This window comes from Gallus gallus, chromosome 1, assembly GCF_016699485.2.
Source record: "Gallus gallus isolate bGalGal1 chromosome 1, bGalGal1.mat.broiler.GRCg7b, whole genome shotgun sequence".
In the NCBI taxonomy this organism is placed as follows: Eukaryota; Metazoa; Chordata; class Aves; order Galliformes; family Phasianidae; genus Gallus; species Gallus gallus.
The window spans coordinates 109,684,470-109,710,295 of record NC_052532.1 but is presented as its reverse complement, the minus strand read 5'-3'; the positions used below and the strand labels follow the sequence as shown (position 1 = coordinate 109,710,295).

Sequence of the window (25,826 nt, the reverse complement as noted above, 5' to 3'; positions counted from 1 at the left end):
TAAATGGGGATTATCCATTTTTTGTGTCTAAAAGGTCTACTTTACCATCACAAATCTGAAGAGCCTGTTTCTTCCACCCAGAAACAGCTGCAGTGAAGAACCTGTAGCATCACGGCTGACAGATCTGATCACTCAAAAAATACGATGTACAAAGAAGAAAGCAGTCCTTGCTTCCAAAGCCTTCCCTAAAACTCCAGAAACAAGCAAGCTGCAAGATCTCGTGTATGAGATATTGAGGACAGAATGGAGGAAATACTGAAGAAATGCAGCCCAGGTGAAAGATGCCACGGAAGAAAAGGTTGGGCAGAGGAGTGAGAGGACACTGCAGTCATGTTGCTTTCTTCCAAAAGACAACTGAGAGCAATTAAGACTACAAAGCCTACCTTAGAACGTGTGAGAGAAGAAAACGATAGAGATCTGAGCTTGCATGTTTTGTCCTCCCACATACCTCAGAGGAGGCAAGAACAGGGAGCAGCTCACCTGTTAAAGGATGGAGACAACAACAAGGCACTGTGGAGCCTACACTTTGAATTATTGTTGCCCATTTGTTTTTTCCCTTTTATTCTTCCTGCAGACAAGCTTTAAAATCATGTTATCAACATAAAGAAGACAGTTAACTATGAAACCAGAACAAATGGCCACTTGCTTCGTCACTTAAAGGCTTAGGTTTTTATTATGGAGTAAAATACAACCTTGTTCATTCAAGCATAAATGAACCCTGCGTTCAGCCACTCTCACTTTGCATGCCAGCCAGTAAGAAACAAAGACCTGTGCGTACATTCAGATCTACAAATATTAGCATACATTAAGGACAAAATACATTTATATTCTTATAATTAGAATCAAAATAACAAAGCAAAACACAGAGTACATATGACAACTTGCCAGCAGAGGTTTATTCTACCTTTGCTGCAGTGGTTATTTATCTCCATCGACCTGCCTACAAAGGGACGTCGAGTTAAATTAAGAGAAACAAATCAATGTGAAGTTGATGCACACAAGTTTATTAAAAATGCACTCCAAGAGAATGCAGTCCTTACTCAGCAGCGAGGTGACTTTCATTTCCTCTATCTTCCGTACTCACAAAGTATAGTCATTATTTAGAAATATTATACTTTTAGAAAGATTATGTTCCTGTTCAGGAGTATAATACCTGCCTCGGGGAGTTACACTACACAAATACAGCTCAACGATTATTACACAACAGCTACGCTGTCAATTTCTTTGGGAGAAGAGCCCTAAAAAAAGCCACAAAACCAATTTTCTGCTGCAGTAAAATGAGATTTACTTTGTGTCACTTTTTTCCCTTTATTGTTTGGTGTTGCAATAAAGTTATCTATATATTAATCTGGATGAAGATGAGATGAAATTCGCTTTAAGAAACTGAAAATTTAAATTAAATTAAAATCCATTGCTAAGGGTGATTTTTATTCAGAAATTGAGGCTCCAACCTACCATTAACCTTTCTTTGCATGTTGAATCTTGCATGCATGTACTGGTGGTGATGGGTCGACATTTGGACTAGATGATCTCAGTGGTCTCCTCCAACCTTAATGATTCTACAGTTCTATACAATACGGGCTTTATTCAGCAAGACGTCTTCAATGCTGTATGTACTGCTTTGTTGTTCCATTAATTCTCCACACCATCCTTTTTTTCATATCATTCCATTTGATAAGAAGGCATACAACGTATTTGTATCACAGGTTTTATCTTCCAAGCATCACCACACAGCATCATATGGTATCGTGAACAGCAGACCATCTCATGAAAAGATGTGTGCCCCTTTAGCAGTTCATACTCATTGAGCACACTGCTGTCCCTATTTTAAAGGGATTCTGGAAATTCTCCTATTTGCAGGTACTAAATATGAAAAAGTATTCCATATATAACAAATGGTGCCACTTTACAAGCTGGAATTACACACGCAATAACTTACAAAATAGATACTAAGGATGCATAAGGTAATATACATTTCTCAAGGCGCAACAACAAAAGCAGATGGGTCTTGTCAAGAACTCCAGCTCCTTAACTCTGCCTACACCCTTTGGGTTTGCACCAGCACATTTCTGGGGATGCACACATCACCATAGCTCATGTTCATGGTTTGCATAATTGCCTGTTTACCGTCGTGCTTCTTAACAAGAAAGAATTCTATTCCAATCTAGTCATAAAATGATGTCACGTCAGCATGCTGGGTATCCTGGCTGCAGGTAGCTCTTGGCATTGCAGAAGGTAATCCTCACGGGCATGAAAACCTCATTCTTCCAACTGTTAAAAGGTTCTCCACATCAAGAAACTTCCTGCAGCATCTCAGTTTCTCCTACCCATTTCACACTGTAATTAGCTCCATAAAGTAGTAGAAAAGAACTATGGGGACTAGAAAGAAATTCTGATAAAAGGAAAACAAAATGTGAAGGAAAGGAAAGCTTCCTTCCCTAATTGCTCCGAGCCTCCTGAGGGATTAGAGCTTAAGGAAGCAAAAATACTTCCCATTACTCTCATACTACCCAAATGTCCACACAGTAAAGGATGAATCTTTTGCTATATTTTCTTCTTAACACTGCAAACTGAAGGACTTCCATGGTCCTTGCTTGTGTACCCTAGCACGTGAATTCCTCACATGTGTCTACTTATCACAGGACGGAGAAGAATTATTTTTCCCTTCAAGATTTACCCAATATGCTGTCATCATAACACTTAAGACTTCCTACTATCAAATGATAGCGTGGTATCTGACTTGCTGCTATAGTGTTAAGAGGACCACATTAGAAAGACTACCGAAGAACCCTTGAAGACCGGAGGGTGTGAATCAGCAGTTACACAGCTGGAACTGATTCTGATACCACTTTCTTACCTAATGATACTTAATGACTTTTTCAAACGCAATTTTATTAATAAAGCAGAAGCCCACCTTCCCCACTTCCCCAGCACTCCCTGTATGGACAAACACCATCTTTGCCCGTGTGCCATAGCCAGCTCTGTATCTCTGCCACGGCAGCCTCTGGAATATCCCCACAAGGTTGCTGTGGCTCTCTTACTTCTGGAGAAGCTCATTGCAACATCTCCTTTAAATTAAACCGAAAGCACTGGCAAGCTCTATTTTAGTTATCATTTCTATCAGCAGCCAGTGACTGAAATTAATCATGTGTTGTGTTTATAGTTATTTTCATAAAGAAGACACAAAATAAGCACTGATCGTACTATGCCTTTATTTCTATTAAATATTCTTCACAAGATTAGCCAGACATTTATGTAGGATGTCATTTCATAGGCGTGGAGGTTTCCTAACATTCTTATCACAAAACTGTTAAAAGTTTCTAATGATTCCACGACAGACAAATCTTAACGTTACTGACATACAATTGAAGGAAGATGATGAGTTTTATTAAACTAATAACTGCCATTAAAATGGACTTAAGGTGTTGAATATGCAAGCAAAAACGCCTCTATGCATTTTTGAGCTTAAGATTAAAATGTTCCAGTATCAGTGGTTCTATCTTTATGTCCTCAATGATTTCAGAAATCAGAGAATGACTTGGTTTGGAAGGGACCTCGAGGATCATCAATTTCCAGCCCCCCTGCCACAGGAAAGGTTGCCAGACGCCACGTCAAGTACTAGATCATGTTGCCCAGGGCCTCATTCAAACTGGCCTTAAACACTTCCAGGGATGGGGCATCCACAGCCTCTCTGAGCGGCTGTGCCAGCACCTCACCTCTCTCTCAGTAAATAATGGTTTTCAATAGATTTCGGAGCCCTTCAATGAAACACTGACTTGGGCCAGTTGAATGAAGTAAAGAAACATGAAATCCCAGTCCTGTAACTGTCAAACCCAGCTGCAACTGACCAGCAAGTTTTCCACCACCTTTTCTTTTTTAACTCCAACATCTGGTTGAGCACGAGCAAACCGGCTGTCCCATCCACATTCCTCGGGCTCCCCAGTCACCTACCACCCTTATTCCTTGTTCACTCTTCTTCCTCACTCACTGACTTCTCATCCCCTCCAGTTATGACTATTGGTAATTTCTTCAGGCTCCTGGGCTTACTGCATTCCCTTCTGGCTTCAGCCCCTGCTCCCCACCCTCCCCAAAGACCAGTCTTCACCCCTCCATCAGTACCACTGCATCTATGCGCTCTGGGGTTGGGGAAGCAGCACAGATGAAAAAGGCTATGCAGGATTAAACTTACCCATTGCCTAATGCTGCAGGAGGCATCATGCTTAACTGCTTGGTCCAGATGATGACTGCACAGTCAGGTGACACGCAGCCACCAAGAGACAGGGCGATACTCAAGATATATGGAATATTAAAGCAATTTAATAAACATTTGCCAAGTTATACACCTGATGCAGTTTTTCAAGAGCTTGTAATTTGCTGAAAGTTTCTCTAGGTGCAGCCGTACGTGCTATGTCAATGCGTATGCTCCCTTTTCCCCTCCTCTGCTATTCTAATTTCTAGAACCCAAGTGCTGAGTTGCTCTTAGATAAGCCAAAAAACCACTTTCCCTCCTGTTTTCATTAGCACATTTACTTTCTCCTAATGTCTTTTTCAAAATGCCGATTCATTTTAGCCTAAACTTTCTGGAATAACTCAAACATACTCATAATTGCAAATTTCAGTATGACTAAGAAAAAAGCTACTGAAAACAACTTAGAAGAAAATAAAAAGAAAAAACCACACAGGATAGATCTACTGCTGACACTGCTGGTGTCATGACCCACAGACACCTAAGTGGGCCAGAACACACGAACTATGTGATCACAGACAGATCTGGTGGTTCTTTAGTTATAAAGTTCTTCAGTCCGGACAGCATGAGGCTCAAAGGAGACCTTATTGCTCACTACAACTACCCAAAAGGAGGTTGTAGCGAGGTGGGGGTCAGCTTTTTCTCCCAGATAACAGGAATAGTATGAGAGGTAATGGCCTCAAGTTGCACCGGAGAGGCTGGATATTTGGAAAAATTTCTTCCCAGCAAGAGCAGTGAGGCAGTGGCACAGGCTGCCCAGGGAGGTGGTGCAGTCACCGTCCCTGGAGGTGTTCATGAGCCGTGTGGATGTGGCACTGAGGGACGTGGGCAGTGGGCACGGTGGGGGTGGGCTGATGGTTGGACTGAGTGACCTTAGAGGCCTTTTCCTACCTTAGTGATTCTATGAAACCACACAACATAGCACATACGTTCTCATTTCTCCATTCTCTAGGCATGTTAAATATGTATGAAGCCCCAGTTTGTCTTATAAACCTGCTTCTTTTCTATTCAAAAGACTTGGAATTTACTTTTTTCAGTGCTAAGCATTGTAATACCCTTTTCCGTTGCTCTGTTTGCTGTGCTGCTTCAAAAAAGACTAAGCAGGATATGAAGTATAGCCAGATTTCCGTATTCCCTCTGTACCCAAAATAAAATGCATGGAATTCAAAGGGCTCCCAAGTACAATATAAATTAAAGTTGAGTGGTACAGAAAAAATGTATTCCTCTTTCAGCACATCAGCAGAAAGTCATCATATTCACAGTGAATCATAGAGACTCTTTTTGTCTCAGTACCCAGCTAAGGGTATGATTATCTTGGTTATTTGCCTCTCATTTTCAAAAAATCTCCTTTTAGTGTGTAAGCACTGAAATGGCCTCCCTCTTTAATACCTAATAGTCTTTTTTACACATATATATATAGGGAGAAAAAGGAGATTGTAGCCTGGAGTAGTTACTGCATTAAGAACAACCAAGCATGTTCACATCATAGAGCGTAAGAAATTAAGTGAAGACAAGGAAAGAAACCAAGTTATTCCCCTTTATTATATTGATAAACCAACAGTAATGCTCCAGTACCCAAAAGACTGATATTTCCAGACTCCTGCTGTCTCTGTTTTCTACCCTATTTCCAGCTCTATTTGTGACTGCAGTGTTACAAAGCCAGGATACGAAACAGCATTAGTGAAGAATCAGCCAACAAACATGCATCCTTTAGCATTTGATTATCTGATGGAGAGCTGTAATGGGCAGGATAAAATACTTGGGTAACATCTTGCAGCAAGCAAGCCAAGGAAGGCACTCCATTCGCAGCTTTCTTCTTGCTCCTGGACTCCCCTGCTTAGAAGAGCAATACGTTGTTTTACATTTTGAACAGCGCTGAGCTGTGGTAAAACAACCTCCCGTGAGACTTTGCATTTGTTAGCCTACAGCCTTGTAACAAGCACGGCTGAAGCAAGCAGCTGCTGTGAGAGAGAGAGAAATCACATTCGTGGAATTTGAAATTTCACACACTAAAAACGACCCAGATCCGACATCAAAATATTCACCTGCTTTATTGCAAACTTCCACGTGCGCCGGTATTGCAAAGGCGGCATTCGGCTCTCACAGCATTACACAACGTTCTGAAATACAGCCTGGGCCGCACCTCTCTCTCTGTTTGGGACGTAATGGTGCCACCAGCACCTCATTACCACAGGCTCTGCGGATCGTTCACTCCTGGCTCTTTGCATGTGCCTCAATAACAGGAGAGTCACGCTCCTCCAGGAACTGAACTGTGTCTCAAACACTCCCACATTTGCTGCAGCAGCAACTGTAGTTAGCATAACAAAGTGAAGTTTGTATATATGTGTGTGTATACATACAAACATTTATAGACACATAGATAAAGCAGCTGTAACAGTAATACAAAATGTAAGAGAGTTCTGTTTTGCCTTTAGCACAAAGGAAATGCTAACAAGACAAGCGACTGTCAAGCACAGCACTCTATGAGAGATCTACCTTGGATGAGGAACAGCTATGAAAACGTACACAGACAAGGATACACTGCCACTGACTGAAAACAAATGCCCCAAAATCACTTCAGTGAGAACGAAGAGAAAGAGACTTTCAAGTCTCAGTGCAGTGCACCATCCCCTACTATACCCAACAAAGAACATCACAGAATATCTCAAGCTGGAAGGGACCCACAAGGATCATCAAGTCCAACTTCTGGTTCCATGCACCACCACTCAAAAATCAGACCAGGAATGAGAGTGCGTATGCTCCCTGAACTCCAGCACTGGGGGCCGTGCCCACAGCCCTGGGCAGCCCTTTCCATGCCCACTGCCCTGTGGTGCAGCCCCTGTCCCTAACCCCCAGCTGCCCCTCCCCTGACACAGCTCCATGCCGTTCCCTCGGGCCCTGTCGCTGTCACACAGAGCAGAGCTCAGCGCTGCCCCTCCGCTCCCTGTGAGGAGCTGTAGGCTATGACAGAGCCATTCCATCCACCGTTTAGTGAATTGAAGCTTATGTGAGGAACACAGTGCAAAACCTACACCGAAGCTTTCATGGGGTTATATGCATCATAAGATACCACAGAAAGACGCAGAGCAGTAAGCAGTCTACTGAGAAAATGCACCATAGGCGACACAGAACAAACCAATAGGGCATATTTGAAGAAATTCAAAACAACTCCCAGAATAAAAACAATGACATACCAAGAAGAGTGAAAACTGAGTCTTCAGACGGAATAAACGTGAATTGCTAAACTTAATGACTATATATGGTTACACACAGACCCAGAAGAGGATAATTGTGCTATTTGGTTTTACAGTCATTTAGAAAACGCACTCGCTGCATTTCTTGCTGTCTGATGCTCCAGCACTGGCAAGGCCCGGCCATACCATTACTGATACAGCCTCCATGGGTTCCCTGGGCAGCACAACCCGCACAACACGTGCACAGCGGGATGCAGCCAGGGCTGGGCACTCGCCACGCTGCAGGGGCCGCGTTACCGTAAGGGCGCGCACTGCATCTGTGTGGAAGCACAAAGCCTGGCTGGCACCTGCCTGCTATCCCGCACCCCACACGCCCCTGGGCGCAAACAGGGACCACGACCTGAGAAAACACCACCACCACAGCACCCCTAAAGACACACACGAGTCAGTCAGACGCTAAAGAAGTACAAGAGGAAGCAAGGAGCTCCACAGAGGCACCACGGAGACCTCGCGGGGCCCAGCTGTCGAGGACCCGATGGACGGACGCCACGAGGGCTCCGCACCTCTCCCGCCTCGCTCGCACAGGGCGGGGGGCGCCCCGCCTCCGGGGCAGGTGCTGCGCGCCGCAGCTGCTGCTACCGCCGCCTCTCCCTACGCGCCCGCGCGGCGCTGCCCCTTTAAGGACCCCGCCGCCGCCGCCTCCCCCTTCCCTCCTCCCCCTCCTCCTCCGCCCCCCGCCGCGCGCCCCCCCCCCCCCGCCCCCGCCTCTCCCGTCCCTGCGCGCGCCCGGCCCTCGCGCGCCCCCGCCGGCGCGCGCCCGCCGCAGCCACACAACGGCCGTAGCGGCAGCGGCGGCGTTTCCAGAAACTTCCTCGCTCCCCCCTCCCTTCCTCCCTCCCTCCCGCCCGCGCCTGCCCGCCGCCGCCGCCCCTGACCCCCCTCGGGGCGAGCGGCGATGCGGGCGCCCCCTCCCCGCCGTGCCGCCTGCCGGGCCCGCTGCCCCCCCGACCCCCCCGCCCCAAGGCGCGGCGGCGGAGTGGCTGGGCCCGGCGGGCGGCGGCGGCGGGTGCGCCGTGATGGATGGCTGGCGGGCTGGCTGGCTGGGAGCGGGTTTGAGTGACAGCGCTTACCTGGGTGCCAATCTTCGTCACACTGACAAGCGGCTGCAGCAATCGGGACCCGCACCGCCGCGACGCGCGTCACCGCGCACACCCACGCTCGGCCAATCGGCGCCCGCGCCGCCCGACACGACAGCACGCCGCGCATCACGCCTCATCAATATGCACCAAAGGGGGTGGGGCCTGGGGCGGTGCGGGGCACGCCCACCGCGGCGGCCGACGGGGAGGGGGGCGGGGCGGCCGCGTGCCACCGCCCTACGCCAGCGCGCCCTGGGCCCTGCTCATGAATATGCAATGAGGAGGCGGGGAAAAGGCGAGGCCTCCCGGGGGCGGGGGGAGGAGGGAGATACCAAACGGCGGGGGCGGGGCTGTGCATCGTCCTCTGACGGGGCCAGGTGTGCCCCGCTCCCCTGAGGTGGTATAAGGATGGGAGAGCCGGGAGAAGGGGGTCTTTCATGAGGGTGTGCTTCACGCCCTTGTGGTTTTGCCCTTGGGATGTTTAAGGGGTTCGTCTCACTGCTATACCGGAGGGATTTAAGTTCACACGCACCAGTTGCACTCGATGATCCTTACGGGTCTGTCCCAGCTTGGGATATTCTGTGATTCTCTGACCCTTCAGTGGGTTCATCCCTCCCTTCAGAGCCTCGTGACGCCGCAGAAGGCCCCTCAGCAGCCTCTCTCTGAGGATGCACATTGCCACAGGGAGAAGCTGAGCTGTAGGCAGCAAAGCTCCTTCAGGGCACTCATCCTCAGCCCAGAACGGACCCAGCCTCTCCTACTGCTCCTCCCCACAGGAGAGCATCTGAAAATGTTCCCGTATCTCCATTATCCCATCCCCTTACATTTGCAGTGCTTACGGCCTTCGGGCCCACTGGCCCAGCATGCACTATGTAATACCGTCCTGTGCCAGGCCAATGGAGGAAGACTGCTAATAGGCTGGCGATAGGAACGGCTGCTGAAGTATCCCTGTGAGCCTGGCCTGCCTTCAGTCCACAACAACAGCCATGCCCAAACCCTGCCCTGCTGACAGTCGCTGCGGAACCTCAGTGTTCTCCCCACTGCACGCACTGCCACTGTTCATCCACCAGCAAAGCGGCCGCCTCACCCTCTGCCAGTCTGCCCACAGCCCTGCAGCCATGTCTTTTCCAGCTGCTTCTCCCAGCACAGCCTGACCTACATGGCTGTCAGGCTAGCGAGCACAGAGAGAACTTGTGCATCCAGCGGGGAGAGCAGGAAGGGAAATGAGCTGTGCCCATCCAGAGTGCTCACATTTGTGAATCAGGTCCCAGCGTTCACGGGAATGACTTAAATAAACGAGATTTAAAAAATAATAATAATAATCCAACTCTCGGTTTCTCTTACAAGAGCCTCATTCTCCATTTCTGCCCTTGTGCTGTGCCATGTCTCTAATAGAATTCCTGTGGCCTAGCTGACTTTTTCTACCACAGCTTTCTTCTCTCATCATCCCTGACACATTCATTGGTGACACATTCACTACACGGTCCTTCAAATTAACTGACGCCCATGCACAGACCTGCCTTTTCTTCACAATTGATTCGCCCCACAAACCCTTTGTTCTCCATCCACCTTGCCTGCACTTCTGTGGACAGGAGTTCACCGACTTCTGCTGGGAAATAATAGATTCAATTCAAACTAATTCACTTTCTAATTCCTTCTCCCAGCTATCTTCAAAGCCTTGTTGGGTGCCTTTCACAACTTGAATTTCCCTTCCTCCTCCTTGCCTTCTATTTCTGTTTGCCCTTCTATTTCTGCTGCTGCTTTCTCTTCCCCAGCTCTCACCCCACAGGTGTAGGAATTCCTCATCTGCCATCTTCCCCTCTCCCCAGCAATCACAGAATCATAGAATGTCTTTGGTTGGAAGGGACTATAGAGAACATCCAGTTCCAACCACCTGCAGCAGGCAAGGTTACCAGCCACTAGATCGAGCTCTGTATCAGATTGCTCAGGGCTCAGCAATCCTATCTCATGGTCTCCTTTGTGATTAAGTTTATTCTGTGTTGTATTCCCCTCAGTCGCTAACGTTTTCTGCAGTACAAATATACATTCTTACTCCCTCAATCCCAAAATCACAGCATTTCTCAAGCACCAGCCTCACTGCCTACACGTGTGTGCCTTATGGTCAACTAGCTTTATCATAGAATCATAGAATCATGGAATCGTAGAATGGCCTGGGTTGAAAAGGACCATAATTATCACCTAGTTTCAACCCCCCTGCTTTGGGCATGGTCACCAACCACTAGAACAGGCTGCCCAGAGCCACATCCAACTTGACCTTGAATGCCTCCGGGGATGGGGCATGACATGACTTATGAATGAACATATGAACTTCATTTGAAATGAACAATGAACATATGAACTTCATTTCCTCACAAAATTAACCTAAAAGTCACTCTTGATCCAACTCATGCTTCCCCATTGACCATCTCTAAGCTCTCTGTTCACAGCTGCTGTGAAGAGGTCCCTGCTTTCCATTTCACTTTCAGGTACAGCCCTTGAAGGCTCGGAAGCTAAGAAGCTTACTTAAAAAAAAAAACATGTCATCTGAAATGATTCCAGATGAAGATTTAAGAAGGGCACTATGAATGGAAAGGAGAAGGAACTGGGAGGACAGGAGCAGGGGAAAGGAATGAAGAAGTAACTGAGAAGAGTAATTCAAAGGTGAACAAAAAATAAACAAAAGAGAAAATGAATCAGAGGAAAGGATAGGTAGCCTTTTCTGTCTTTATTTCTAGTCATCCAAACATACTGTGTTGTCTCTCCTCAGTTTTCCAAAGATCCAATACACAAGAGTGAAGGCAGCTTTCAGGATAAAATTCTCCATACTGTGCATTTAGCACAACTGATGCAGTTTCATGCTGTGAAATTCCACTGGTACAGGTGTGCTCAAATAAGCACAATGTTGGCACTGCTACCTTTTTTTTCATCTAAAAATGCAAAATCTACATGTAAGGTTAAATAAAATGTCATTTAAACTCTTTGTAATTACAGATTACAAGTACATGAAAATGAGGTTGAGTATTATTCAGGGTGGAAACTGCAAGTAACAGAAAACTCAGCTTCTCAAACTGCTGTTACTTTCTTCGTGTTGGACATATTAAATACACTCTCTAAGTACAGCTCATTACTTAAAGCAAGTACGGATGTGTTTGTAGGGTTGTAGCCTTACTTGGTTATTGAGAACAGTACCAGATCCCCATTCTCAGACCAAACATTTGCAGACACTAATCTGTTAAGGTCCCGTCTCACTGAATGAGAAAACAGTCTCCAAATCTCTTCTCCGAAACACCCTTTCAGTTGCAATTTACTGATAGCAGGAATGCATAAATGTATCAGAGGGCAAAACTGGATCTCACATACAGCTGCTCGGCAGGTTAAGATTACTGTGGCATCCTTCACTCATTTCCAAGTCCTAAATATTACAACTGTGTGCACAAAACAATATTTATATGCATTAACCTTCTTCAGAAAAAGGAGGTTTCTCTTTTTAGATACACAGCATTACTCCTGATTGTGCCCCTTGCAACTCTTTCATAATTAAGCTTTCAAGGGAAACATTCACACAGAGGTGAAGTGATGGGCTCCTACGTAGGTGACAGCAATCTGCACTCATAACTTACTGAATAAAGACCACGGTTGCAACGATAAAGTTGGAATAATCTAAGCAGAGCAGAGTTTTGGCCACATTTCCATAAAAATCAGGTGAGTTTTTAGGTGATAATCTCTTAACAATAGGAGGTCTCCACAGCAAACCAGTTTCTTCTTTCAACACCCTTAGGGAAAAAGTATGTAATAAGACATGTCAGCTACTTAGATGTCCTCTGGCTGTTTGGAGAGCATTCCAAAAAGCAAACTTTGTGTGCCCTGTTTGCATGCACAGCACATTCACATCTGCAGCCACAAGTTTACGTGGTATAGGAGGAGCCTGGGAAAAAAATGTGCAACTTATTTTATGGTGGATATGGTTTTTAAGATTTTAAAGCTGAAATTAATGAGTCAACTCAGTCTAAATAAACGTCAAGCTTTGCTTGAACTAGATCATGGAGATCTGTGCAACTCAGCTGGGAACACTCCCTCTGGAGAAATTAAGAGCTCACATCCCACAGCAGGGTTTGGGCTCAGCCCAAGAGCTGGCACTGCAGTGCAGCACTGCTCCAAGGAGTTCCTGTGTCAGGATCATGATGCCGTACTTTTAGGAGTTATTGTGTGATGTTTCCCTCCTGCTTCCTTCAAAAAGGGATGAGTGATAAATCCTGTATCTATTCAACATTTTCCCTCTTCTTAAATCTAATCTGAATTTCCAGATCTGTACATTAACTGAATCACTGGCTGCATACTACTCACTCCATCTGTTTATATGGTTGAGTCACTGCATTACCAATATCTAACACGTTGCTTGGAAAGAATTTTAGGCGATCTGGAGGATAAAACCCCAAAGCTCTCTAAGATAATGCTGCTCCCTTCTGTACGTTCTGCAGCGCCATGCTCTACTCCTCTCACTTTCCGCTATCAGAGATGTTAATTTGAACAAAATGCTATTTTAAGAAAAAAGAGCTTATCACTGAAGTACAGCGTATGCCTAAAAGCTGAAGGATGAACTGTGATGTAGAAAAACACTATTGCCACCCCTCAAGAAATGCTTTGCTCTGGGAATCACACCAGAGGTTCCATGGTGATGGAACAAACATCTTTCACAGCGCAACATATCTTTTTTCCACTTGAGATGCTATTAACAGATTACCTTCCGAGGGCAAAGCGACTGCTTTTAACGATGCCAAAAGTTGACAGCATCTCATCGCTGGACTGCGAAGTTTCTTCCAAAATGTGTTACACTTCAAAAGACTTCTTTTCATTTATGTCACTTTGGAAGGGTTCAGGGGGAAGGGGGACCAAAAGCGACGACAACAAAAACAACAGAAGACAGAAGAGCAGAAAAGCAAAATCCGAAGGACTGAGGTGCAACTGATGATACACATCTTTAAGAAAAAATGTGAGAAGAGAACATTTGGTATGAATCCCACCATGGGGGGCAGTGAATGCATTCACATTACTCTGGGAGTTGAGAAGCAGAGTGAAAACCAACTGAAATAAAAGAAAACCAGCGAGACTAGTTTTACCTTCCAGACCAGGGGCTAGATCCAACTCTGACAGAAGTCAGTGGAACAATTCCCACTGGCTTGAGCAGGATTTGGATTCAGCAAAGTGAGATGCAGAAAAAACAACCAGGAAGCATTAATGAGAGGTTTTCAAACAGTGGTCTACAGAGCACTTTCTTCAGTCCATAGAGACCTGTCTTTCCTCTCCATTACTCATTTACTTCCAGCTGCTTTTATGGGTTTCTGCATTCTGGAGTCTAGGAGAACCAAGAGGTGTTAGCAGTGGGGAACAGGAATGGCCGGTCAGCCAGCCAGCCTGCTCCTGACACTGTTTTGCAAGTGGAAGAGGAAAGAAATAAATTGCTCAGCAAATAAAAGAGAAAAAAAAAATAAAGACAGAGTATCTGAAGGAGCAGAAGGCCATTCACTTGAGAGGATTAGTTGGCCTTCAGCGAGGATTAGGTGTCTTGCTGCCTAATGCCACTGTCTAGCCAGATACCTGAGCTCCTAGCACAAAGCACGAGAAAAGCCGAGCTACACAAATATGTCTGCACTGACCGAAAAGCAGATGGGAAACGCCAAGGACAGAAGTGTTCCACAGACATTCCCCTTCCCTGCTCTGCCATGGCTGGATTTTTGGAAGCTGCCACACACACCTGGGCTGAAAGCAGGCAGGCCCACCTCTGCTAGTCCACACCACGGTACTTACAGACAATTGGCTCGGGCTTCCTCCTGTGTCTCTTAGTTGTTCCTGGGGATCGGTAGCTTAGCACCTTTCTGAACCACAAATTTTAATCTGACTATCATACTTAACGGACACAGACAGACTTCTTTACCACTTGGCTTAGTTCCCCTTTTTGAACCCACAAGACCTATGCCATCCCGGCTTGTATCAAAAATAGCGTTGCCAGCAGGACTAGAGTGGTGATCATCCCCCTGTATTTGGCACTGGTGAGGCCGCACCTCAAGTGCTGTGTTCAGCTTTGGGCCCCTCACTACAAGAAAGACACTGAGGCTCTTGAGCATGTTCAGAGAAGGGCAGTGGAACTGTGAGGAGTCTGGAGCACAAGTCTTATGAGGAGCTGCTGAGGGAACTGGGATTGTTCTGTCTGGAGAGGGGAGGCTTGGGAGAAACCTCATTGCTCTGTACAGCCATGTGAAAGGAGGTTGTGGCAAGGTGGGGGCTGGCATCTTCTCCCAGGTAACAGCGATGGGAAGAGAGGTAATGGCCTTAAGTTGTGCCAGAGCAGGTTCAGGTTGGATGTTAGGAAACATTTCTTCTCAGCAAGAGCAGTGAGGCAGTGGCACAGGCTGCCCAGGGAAGTGGTGGAGTCACCATCCCTGGAGGGGTTCAAGAGCTGTGTGGACGTGGTACTGAGGGACATGGTTTGTGGGCATGGTGGGGGTGGGCTGATGGTTGGATTGGGTGATCTTAGTGGTCTTTTCCAACCGTAATGATTCTATGACTGCAGTTCCTTTTGCCAGCCAGGAGTTAAGACTCCTCAGCCTGCCCTTCTTTGCAAGAAAGAGGAGATACAGGAAACTCTGGACATTTTTTCCAAGCTTTCTTAGTGAGAAGACATTCCAGGAAACAAAGGATGTATCAACAGCTTGTGGAGCAATAAGGCTCAGAGATCCCTACATCAGCTCTGCATGAAATAGCTGTGGCTCTGGAAGCAGCAGAAGTGATACCAGCTCCATGCTGTGCCCAGGCCAGCTGGTGGGCTGAGCGGTGAGGCAAGTCAGCTGGAGACCGAGCGCTGTGCAAGCCAGGCAGTACCGCTTCTGGGATCTGTGCCTGTATCCCTGCCAAGGTCTGCTCTCTGAGAAGTACTGGCCCATTCAGATCTGAGCTGGGCGCTTGGAGCACAGGGCTGCTTTCTGCTATAGGGGCATGTCCTGAGAGGCCTGCTGCCACAGCTCTGCAGTGCCCGAGGACACTGACCCACCTCTGGGATCCACAGAGGAGAGAATAGAGGCTGCAGGGCAGTGACTTTCCAGCTTATTCCACAGAGCAGGTACAGATTCACAGCAAGAGTCCTCCAAACTGTAGCCCACAGTAGGGGGGCATGAAATCCCACAGATCTGCAGACCGTATACCCCATAACATGGCTATAGGGCCAGGAGCTCCACTCATCTGTTACTGAAATTCTTTCTCATTGAACACAGTATTTACTGATCGGTACAGATGATTATGGAGCAATGCTCTGTAGGATTATTTAAGCAGATCTGATCCAGCGCTGGTCCAGAAATAAAATTTGCCTTGACTGCTCTCCCATCCCACGTTCAAGCCAAATTCCACCCTGCATACACTGGAAAGTTTTGCAACCGACAGTAGGGAACCTGCTTTAGCAGGAGGTTGGGCTAGATGATCTCCAGAGATCCCTTCCAACCCCTATGATTGTTCTGTGATTCACATCATTCTCTTAGAAAGGATCTGAGGGTTGTTGTAACAGCCCCTAAGGCAGAGTGAAGTTTTTGGCAGCCCACTGCTGCTGCACATGGCTTCCCACTGACCAGATCCCAGTAAAATTCTCCAGCAGACCAGAGGAAAGGGTCGCTGAATGATTTGATGAATTGCACTGGCCCAGAGAACAGCACTCTAACAGGGGAAGAGGGGAGAGCTAGCTCTCAGCTCCTCGCACCAACCAATAGCCTACACAGTCATGCTGCCTGGCTTTTTCTGTCTTACCCAGGGAACATCAAGCTATTAGCAATTCATTCCCTTTTACTCATGTAAAGCACAAAGGTTGGATGACTATTATTTTTTAATGTAGTAAGTGAAATTCATTTAATCACTTTTATAATATTCTGCATATTCTTCGAAGATGTGACATTGAACAGTGTCAGAAGGAACACACTTGGAATCAGCAGAGGCATTACAGATATTGCCAGAAATACTGTTTATGAGATTGTACCTGTTGGTGGAAAGCAAGAGTCCATTCCATATTTATGCAGTACACACCATCGGTAGTTGAAATCATCAGAAAACAAAGCAATGAAATACAGTCTGCATGGATAGGCGACTCGTAATTTCAGAGAAGCACAGTTCAGCTTTAACTAGGGCTTGCTTCTCTCAGTCCTACTTTGGGAGTGTTATCACTGCACCCTGAAATCTCTGCTTTTGCTCTGCACTGCCTCCTAAAAGCGAGCATGCTTCTGCTTTTCCAGCCGTGCAGGACTCAAAAAGCTGGATCAAACCAGCATGTTTATTTCAGTATGACATCCCACATGTAAAACGTGTGCCTATTTCAGATGTCAGTCTTCCTTATTTTCTTTATTCCAGCCAGACATATGAAAACAAACACAAAACAGGCAGGGTTTTTTTTTTCTTTTTTTCTTTTTTTTTTTCTCTCAATACTACTTGGCAGTACTGTATGCATCCACAGGACGATGGCATTCCTTTGCCTGCTAAGCAAGTGTGCTCCTTGACATACAGTCTCCAAAGGCAGGAAGCAGCCCAGCTTTCATCCTGTGAAGTTTGTGCACCAGCCTGCGTCTGCACAGTGAGATTCAATCCTACCTGCTTGGAGGAATCACAACTTTCTTTTTCTTCTTAAAATGTTCTTCGGGAACAACTTTTTACATTATCAAAGGTTTGCTGCTTCCCCTCCAGTTAGTGTAATGTAAGCTGCATGTGGCCACGACCTGTAGTGACTATAAATTCCAGCTGCTCCCTTAGTAGCAAATGTAGTGGTGGGACACTTCTGATACAATTAAACACATAGAAACAACAGACTTTCAGATTCCTCACTTTCCTGTCACACCTAGACTGAAGCTCGCCCTTTCCTCGTACCCCAGTTCAGTTTTGTATCACCATCTCCACTGCTGACAGTACTTTTTTCAATGGGAATATCACAACTGCAGCTGCTGCCAGAACCTCTTGGCAAATGGCTGCTCTCTGAGTCAGAGCCTAATGCCATTACAAGGTCTGCAACAGCTGCAGCAGTCATACATCTGCAAGTCATTTGAACATTTTATGATGAATAAAAACTATCCATTACATAGACCTATACATTATATATTAACCCTAATACTTATTCAGTTACACTAACAATAACCTTTTCCCTCTGCATGCTGTAAACTTCTTTGGCTGCAGCAAGTGTTAACAGAGATACTTAAAGCTCTGTTCCATGGTGGAGTAGTCCCTGCATACACATTACTTAACTTACTCTACCTATTTAAACACAAAATGGGTTGATGGAAAGAAAGAGAGAAAGAGAGAAAGAGAGAAAGAAAGAGAGAAAGAAGGAGAGAAAGAAAGAGAGAAAGAGAGAAAGAGAGAAAGAGAGAAAGAGAGAAAGAGAGAAAGAAAGAGAGAAAGAGAGAAAGAGAGAAAGAGAGAAAGAAGAAAGAAAGAAAGAAAGAAAGAAAGAAAGAAAGAAAGAAAGAAAGAAAGAAAGAAAGAAAGAAAGAAAGAAAGAAAGAAAGAGAAAGAAAGAAAGAAGGAAAGAAAGAAAGAAAGACAAATGTAAAGCTAAAAAAATACTGTGCATGAGGACAGCATTTTTATAACAATAATGTAAGACTGTATACGCTCATACAAATATAAATGATACACAACAATGAGAGATAGAGAGGAGGAATGAAAACATAGACTCAAAATGTATAGCTAAGAGATTTGAGTTTGATATGCACGGATCTCAAACCCATCCAGATGTCCCCAGCCGGCAACCTGATCCTCAACGCCATAGCCAAGACTTGAAATCTAACAAGTCAGAATGTGGAAGATGGGTTAGCGGGACTTAAGGAAAGAGAAGCAGGAGTCGTGGAGGCTTTTGAAACCTTTAAAATAACAACGATAATAAAGAAACACAAGTGTGGTTGCATGAAGGAAATATATACACAGCTGCAAATTATGAAGTCAGCCCTTCAGGACACGGCATTCCTCATGCAAGTTGCTGAGCCCGCTCAATATAAATAGGTGCAAAATACACTCACCGGCTTAGCGACTTCAAGGATAGAATCCCATACGTGACCCCCTACCAGTGAGTCTTCAACGTGTGTATACTTTTACAAAACGCAAACTGGGCAAGACATACCTCCCTATGAGTTTCACCATAAGAGTTTTAAAGAGACAAGGCAAAAGTCAGGCATTACAGAAGTCTATCTGAGTTTTTCCATCGATTCAACCGGAGCCAGAATTTTACCAGCATCCCATATACTTATAAGTACTATTTCACGTTAGTTCATCATCTATTGCTTGCAAACCCTTTTTGGAGCCTCAGAACCACCTCCCTGATGCTTTCCATTCCATTTTCCTCTGTGTTTCCTCAATCAGGTTGGTACCCTTCATAATACCAGTATCACTGAGGAAGCAGAGTGCTGATTAACTTGCACTTCCACGCTAAGTTCAATGTGTAAGATAGAAAATAGTACATATTTTAAATAAGAAACAGTTATTAGGGTAGTCTCATGATTAGAAAAGTGACTTTTAGAAAATATTTCCTTGAATCAGTCTGCTTCCTCTGCACAGTCAGAAGCCAAACTATTTTACTGGCAACTCATCTTTATTGCTTGCGCTGGTTTTAATATTTACATCTGAACAATATAAAGATGAAAAATGAAAAAAAAAATAACCTAACAAGGTTGCAAACAGTTCATTTAAAGGGGTTTCAAAAGGCATCCAGCAGAGATCTTTTTTAAGGTTTATAGTGTGAGTTACATTTCAGGGCAGAAAAATCACCACGCCAATGATGAGTGGGAAGCTCTGCCTGCTGATACAGCAGAATCCCTGTGGTCAGCTTGCACAACACCTCCATCCCAGCTATAAAAAAAAGGGAAAACCCTACTCCTTCTGACAGCAACGATCACTTACCGAGTGTGACGTGATGCAAGGATGCCTTTCTGAGCCAGCTGCCCCCTCAGTGCTTCTGGGGCTGGTCCTGCACCGTGGCAGAGGGCAGTGGAGCAGTAGGGCCAGCAGCACGGCCACCGCAGAGCCAAAGGGCAAGAGGAAGCCCAGCACTCACTCAGTTGCTTGAAGCGCTGCCAGGTCTCTGAACATTAGCACGCATAAACTGGTAAATAGCAGAAAGCCCGAGGCCCGAGCAGCTGGAGCCGTGCAGTTGTTACCTGAAATCTTAACATCCAGAAAAAATAGCTGCCCCATTCCTTGAGGCTATGTGGAAAATCTCAAAAGAAGCCCACCCCACAGTCGTAAAAGTAATACTAACATCAAGGGAAAGAACTGCCAATTAATTATTTTTCTGTAGTTCTCGTTTTCTGACAGTCGCCTCAAATTTGTAGAGGGGATGGGGTGTCTCTCTTGGGGTTCTCGAACGTGTTTCTTCCCCAGCACCGATTGGTCCTCAAGGTAAATCCTGGCGTCACTCACAGAGGAAGGAGGCTATGAGGGTGCAGAGGGCCCAGCAGTAAGTAACCAGCTTGTGAATTTACTTCTGCCCCACAGCATCTTCAGGAGCGGAGTAGAGCAGCGGTGTTCCTCCAGGATAACAGCTTTGGAAAGGTTCTTCAGGATTTGAGAGAAAAAGTTCCTTCTCCTTCCCCAGCCACCAAGAGAAACAGTTTAAAACTACCGAATCCTCGCTGCTAATGAGAGGGTGATACAGAAGATGGAGGCCATTGACTGGTGTCCAGAGACAACAACCCGGTATGAATTCCAGCACCATTCCACTTCCCAGCAGCTGGATTTCTCACCAGGGTGGATTGCTGGTTTTGGATACCTCCCCAATTTTTCCTGTCTGTTAACAGTCTTCCACTATAAGGAAGTTGTATTTGGAACAGTTGTAAAGCCCCCCTCTTTTTTTTTTTTTTTTTTTTTTTTTTTGTATCTAAAGGGCCCTGCCATTGCCTGAATGCGATTTCATTTCAAATTTGCTGGAATTTCTGTGCAGACTATGTGAAATGTACTCTTGTTGTGGAGTTCATAATTATCACATCTCCTGGGAGGACTTGAATTTGCACAGAGTTTTTAAACAACATGCATGCTCGACATAGAATATGCAAGGAAAAAGTCTTCTTTATTTTTCACTAGTTTTCAGTCGGAGTTGCTCTGTAAATAGATGTGAGGTACAAAGGGAAAGCTGGGACCACTAACTCCACACCTGTAAAACATGGCTGAGAACCCAAGAAATGATGCAACTTGCCAAAGGCTATGCAGGCAGCCAGGGGCCTCACAAATGAATCCAGAGCCAGTCCAACACCTGAGTCACTGGGACCATCCTTGCCCTCAGTTCCTACATTAGCCTTTTCTTTTCTGTATTCTGAATTTCTTTCCTGCTCTCTTTACACTTCTTCTAAATTAACTATTACTCTCTTCTTTGATGCAAGCCCTTGGCATTTACTCAGTATGAGGTGTGCTGTGCTTTGCACATTCCCTCTCCAGTGCTGGACAGTCACTATCATTGATTTTACAAAGTATATCCATCTCCCCATTGCAAACAGCAAAAAGTAATACAAAATCACCTCATAATGATGGGGAGAGACAAGAAAAAAACAGAAAACATAACAAAACCCAACTAACTAAACCAGAGAGCATAAATAATCTTAATTAGCTCATTTTTAAATTACTGGATACTAACTGCTTCAGGAACTATCCAGACTTAACTGAACACTCAGATTTGGAAAGGGATACTGCCATTTGAAATGAATGTCAGACTGGAAAAAAGAAAGAGACTGCTGCTATGAATTTTAGGCATTGCTTTTCACTGAGACACCTGGCATGGGTTCTGCGAGCATTAGGAATTAACACGTAGCCTATAGGCTGCATTCTTCGAGGCTTCAGATTTACTGAATCACGTTAAAAAAACAATTGCTGAGAGCACAGGCAAGCCTAAAATAAATGCTGGGAACTGGTCTACTGACCCTTTACACTGACCCAAAGTTTGTGGGATACTTTATTATTATGAACAGACATTTAAACCTATGTCTGTCCCTAACTACGTGTAAACACACTGTTTTCTATCCCAACTGTGCCATATATTGCAAAACTTTCAGAGGTGGGTATGAATTTCCAAATGTAAATAAATGTTTGCAGGCAAAAAACCAACAGTAAGGAAGGACTTGGTGATCTTGGTGGTCTTTTCCAACCTCAATGATTCTACAAATCTAAGGGAGCTCAAAGAATGTATTGGGAACATTATCATACTAAGATGAACACTAAGGATACCATGCAAGCGCTAAGATACATTTGTACATGGTAAGATACTCAAGGGTGTGGAGGAAGCTGGGCTATTGTGAGGCCAACCTCTTCCACCTTAGGGAAGCCATGGGGACTGCGTGAAGCTTCTGACATCTGAGGAAAAGGCTGACATCAAGGCTGCTTAATGAAGGCAAGAAAGAACACTTGGGAAACTACAGCTTAGCCATCCTTAGCTCAGTTCCTTGGAACAGTATAAAATAACCCTCCTGGTACCTCTGCCCAGGTTTGTGAAGGACAAAAAGGTCACTGGGAACAGTCAGCACAGATCTACTTAAGGCAGTAAATAGCACCTGACTGCCTTCTTTGATGAAGTTAAAGTGGTAGAAGGAAAGGAGCAGTGAGGATGAGAGTAACAATCCCAAACATTTCAGTTAGATAACAGGTTCTTTGTTGTTGTTGTTGTTGTTGGTTTGACTTGTGGGGATATTGAAGTGCTGGGGGTGACCAGAAAGACTGTGGGACCTCCATGCCTGGGGATATCAAAACTTAACCATGCAAGAACTGGGACAACCTGATCTACTTGCACCTGCTGCAGAGCAGAGGATTCAGTCTCAGGATGTTGCTTCCAACCACAATTTCCATAACTCTAATGTTACAAGCCTTCAGGATACTGTGAGCATGCTTTCTACTTCCTCCCTCACAGGAGGGGAGTAGTCACTGATTGGGCCAACTCAGGAATTAAAGCTGTTTGGAACAGATAGCTGCTTTCACAAGCTTCTCCAATTCTTCCTCCCAAATACCTCAAGGTCACAAAGTCTCACCTGAGTCCATTTGTGAGCTGTGGGATTCTGACCAGCATAAAGATGGGAAGTCGTGCTCTGCTACAGAACTTCAGCAGACTTGAACAACATGGGCAGTATACCTGCGTTCCCATTACCTTGAATAGGAAAAGGAAGAACTATGTACCATCCTCAGATCAGAGTAGACAATATGACTGTACAAGTGGCTTAGACAATAGAGAAAAGACTGTAGGCAGATCTTTTATGGCTTATGAATTTACAGGCAAGCAGAGCAAGATGCACTGAATGTGTCCTGACTGTTGAAATCTAGGGACGTTCTTTGAAAGATCTCCAGTTAAAAGTCCCATGTCTCAAATTTAAAATAAATCTTCAAAATGGCATAATGGATTGCCTTGGTCATCATGACTGGTTGCCAAAGGACATGAGGACCGAAAGAATCTTGACCTTGCAATACTTCAGGTAATCAGCACAATCTCTGCTTTCATCACTACTTTTAGACCTTAGACTCTGAGTATTCAACCATTGCCCATAAACTTCTGGGTTCATAATTTCATTCTGAAAGATCTACATGCAAGGGAATCACTGAAAGCAATTTTGTTGGCAGGGAACTCATTTGCTACGTGAGAAAAGCTTCAAATGACTTGAAGTTTGAAAACTGCTCCCTTCAACAAAGGAAGCAGGAGTTTCACCTTCTTTAATGAGAAATCAGTCAACCCCACTTTCCATATTTTCATGTACTCCCACAGTGACACCACCTCCACTGAAAACCCCATTTCTGAATTCTGTGTGGATCTACAGAACTGATTTTCACAAAGCCCAAGCTGTGATTTGATTTCCTTCTTTCACATTTGAGGGTTTCCAGGAATTATGTTAATATCCCAGATTCTGCATTCTTTAAAACAAGTTTCCTGACTGTATCTGACACGTGCCCAGAAGAGCAAGGCAGTTATTCATTATCATAACATCACAGAATATGAGCATATTGTATCACATCCTGCTTGAAATTTAAATGTTAGCACATGACTCAAACACAATGCCATCAGATAATAGTCAAGAACCAAAAAATGAAGCCTTTTTCTTTGAAGTCTGGGATACAACAGTGGGAAAAAGTCTGTGTTGTGCCCTTCCTTGCATTATTTTCCTTCCCAGACTGATTCACTGAACAGAGTGTATGCAAGACACGTACCAAATGTACTAGAATTATGAAGTTGCTTGACTTTCCAGCTTGATTTTAGAGGTGCAAAAAGGTAACCCCACAAGGCACTCAAATAGGATTACACAAAGGGCATTCAACATTATTTTTGCCTGTAATCACTGAAAAAGGGTAGCAAAAGGCCTCGTGTCAATACAGATTAAAATACTGCTGCAAATCCACCTCGGAAGAACTTTCGAGTTGACTGAAAACAACACACTTCACTTTCAACCCACTCGTCCTTAGCTGATTAACTCAGTGTTTGTAACACCAACCCTCCTTAGAAAGGAAAAGTGCGTTAGGTGAGTAATTCTGATTCCAAACGGCTAACGATCACAGCCGCCGTGAGCAGGCTTAGCAAACACATAAGCATATTAATGGGCACCATTTAATTTTTACTTTTACTGCTTAGATTCCGACAGCTTGCAGCCTCCTCCAGTCAACATAAAATAAGCAACTGGGAACGCATTTACGCACCAGCACAGAATAAAGCACATACTATGCTGAGTTTCAGCTAATGACAAAACACATCAGCTTTACAGTGGCCCTCCAGTGGGCAATTAATAAGGGAAGTGTCCGAGAGCTCATTCTGAAGACCCATTTCCTTATTCTTTCATCTTTTTTAATGTTAACAGCAAATTTCTTTCCCAACTACAGTGCACGTGGTACCACCAGTGGCTCAAAGTGACTTTCTGCTCTTTATTCCTAAGCGTGTGGATTTATGCGTTTGCTGATTTAAAATCTCATAGTTAGAGTCAGTAATATGCTTTTTAGTTTTTACAGGACAATAAAATTGCTCGCCAGAGGTTTCTGACTTAAAAAATCTAAACAGCAGATTGATGTAGGCCTCTTGATCCTTCTTACCACATTTTTTTTTGCCAAGTCAGAGTACAAAATAGCTGTTCTAGTAATTGCACCCAGGGGTTTGCATCCAGTATTCAGATAGACTGCTAAAGCTGACTCCATGTTCCCTTTGATCTCGCATATTCTGCTGCTTGAAAGAATACAGACAGGTGATAGGAAACGCTGCAGCTATTGCAAGTACAACCACACAAAGGCCAATTAACACCGAAAAACGAAATGAACAAGAAACCAAAATGGAACCGAACCCACAACAGCTGCTGGTCATCAAGGCAGTTTTCCCAGAGGGCATAAGACTGTTACTAATAGGATGGAAATACGAAATTCACTGAGACCAACTGTAACTGCTGATAATACGGATTGAAAAGTGCTTCATTTCTCACATTTTCTGCAGAGCAAGAGAGGGGCTGGACACAACCACCCTAACTTTTGTTGTGGAAAAAGAAATAAGTGGGAACAGAAACAGTCCCAGTGCAAAAATAATAATAGGAGCTGTTTTTTCTTTAATGCTGCTTTGGTCACATTTAAATAGCATGCGAATATAACTCATAGAAATATGTTATTTCTCAAAGTTCAATCAACATGGTAATTCAATAGTAGCTGCTCGCTTAAGTTTTCATATACTTTAAATGGCTTTAACCACTGCAGAACTTGGATGCTAGGGCGCTCAGTAGAAGAGTAAATTACATTGTGTTCCCCCTTTACAATAACACACAACTTGGGATTCATTCCTCTGTTAATATACAACATACACTGTTGCCACAAGAGGCAAATGCTACTTGCTTTCAGCCAATGATTTCATATCCAAAAGCAGAGTAAGTGTAACCTCTAAATTGGAAAACATTTGTGCGCAAGGCAAACAGCCCAATGCATTACGGAGATCACAGAATCATTTGGGTCGGAAGGGACCCTAAAGCCCACCCAGCTCCAGCCCCACTGCCATGGGCAGGGCTGTCCCACACCAGCTGAGGCTGCCTAGGGCCCCTTCCAACCTGGCCCTGAGCACCCCCAGCCATACCTGCTAACACCATGTAAAATCACAGCACATATAGAACAGACACATCCACAGAAGCCATTGCTTCCCTCGACACAGTACATGGTCAATATTAAAATTCTGGAGCCACGGAAAAGTCAGGACAATTTCACACTGTATATATGCTGGAGATAAAAAGCTTGTTTTTATTCGCCGATGATTCA

At 44.8% G+C, this 25,826-nt stretch overlaps 1 protein-coding gene across 22 annotated transcripts in view; it reads right to left on the bottom strand.

Moving 5' to 3' along the window:
- The window catches only part of PKNOX1 (PBX/knotted 1 homeobox 1), a 42,786-nt gene extending 34,142 nt beyond the window's left edge, over nucleotides 1-8,644 (bottom strand). For 7 of the 22 annotated variants that reach the window (XM_040652583.2, XM_046905895.1, XM_046905903.1 and 4 more), the window contains exon 1: nucleotides 8,571-8,644. The gene's annotated coding sequence lies outside the window, so the exon portion shown is untranslated. Of the gene's footprint in view, nucleotides 1-383; nucleotides 8,274-8,570 lie in introns of those variants that run through there. The other 15 variants (XM_046905923.1, XM_046905926.1, XM_046905927.1 and 12 more) reach the window with 8 other exon arrangements.
- Nucleotides 8,645-25,826: the final 17,182 nt, after the last annotated feature.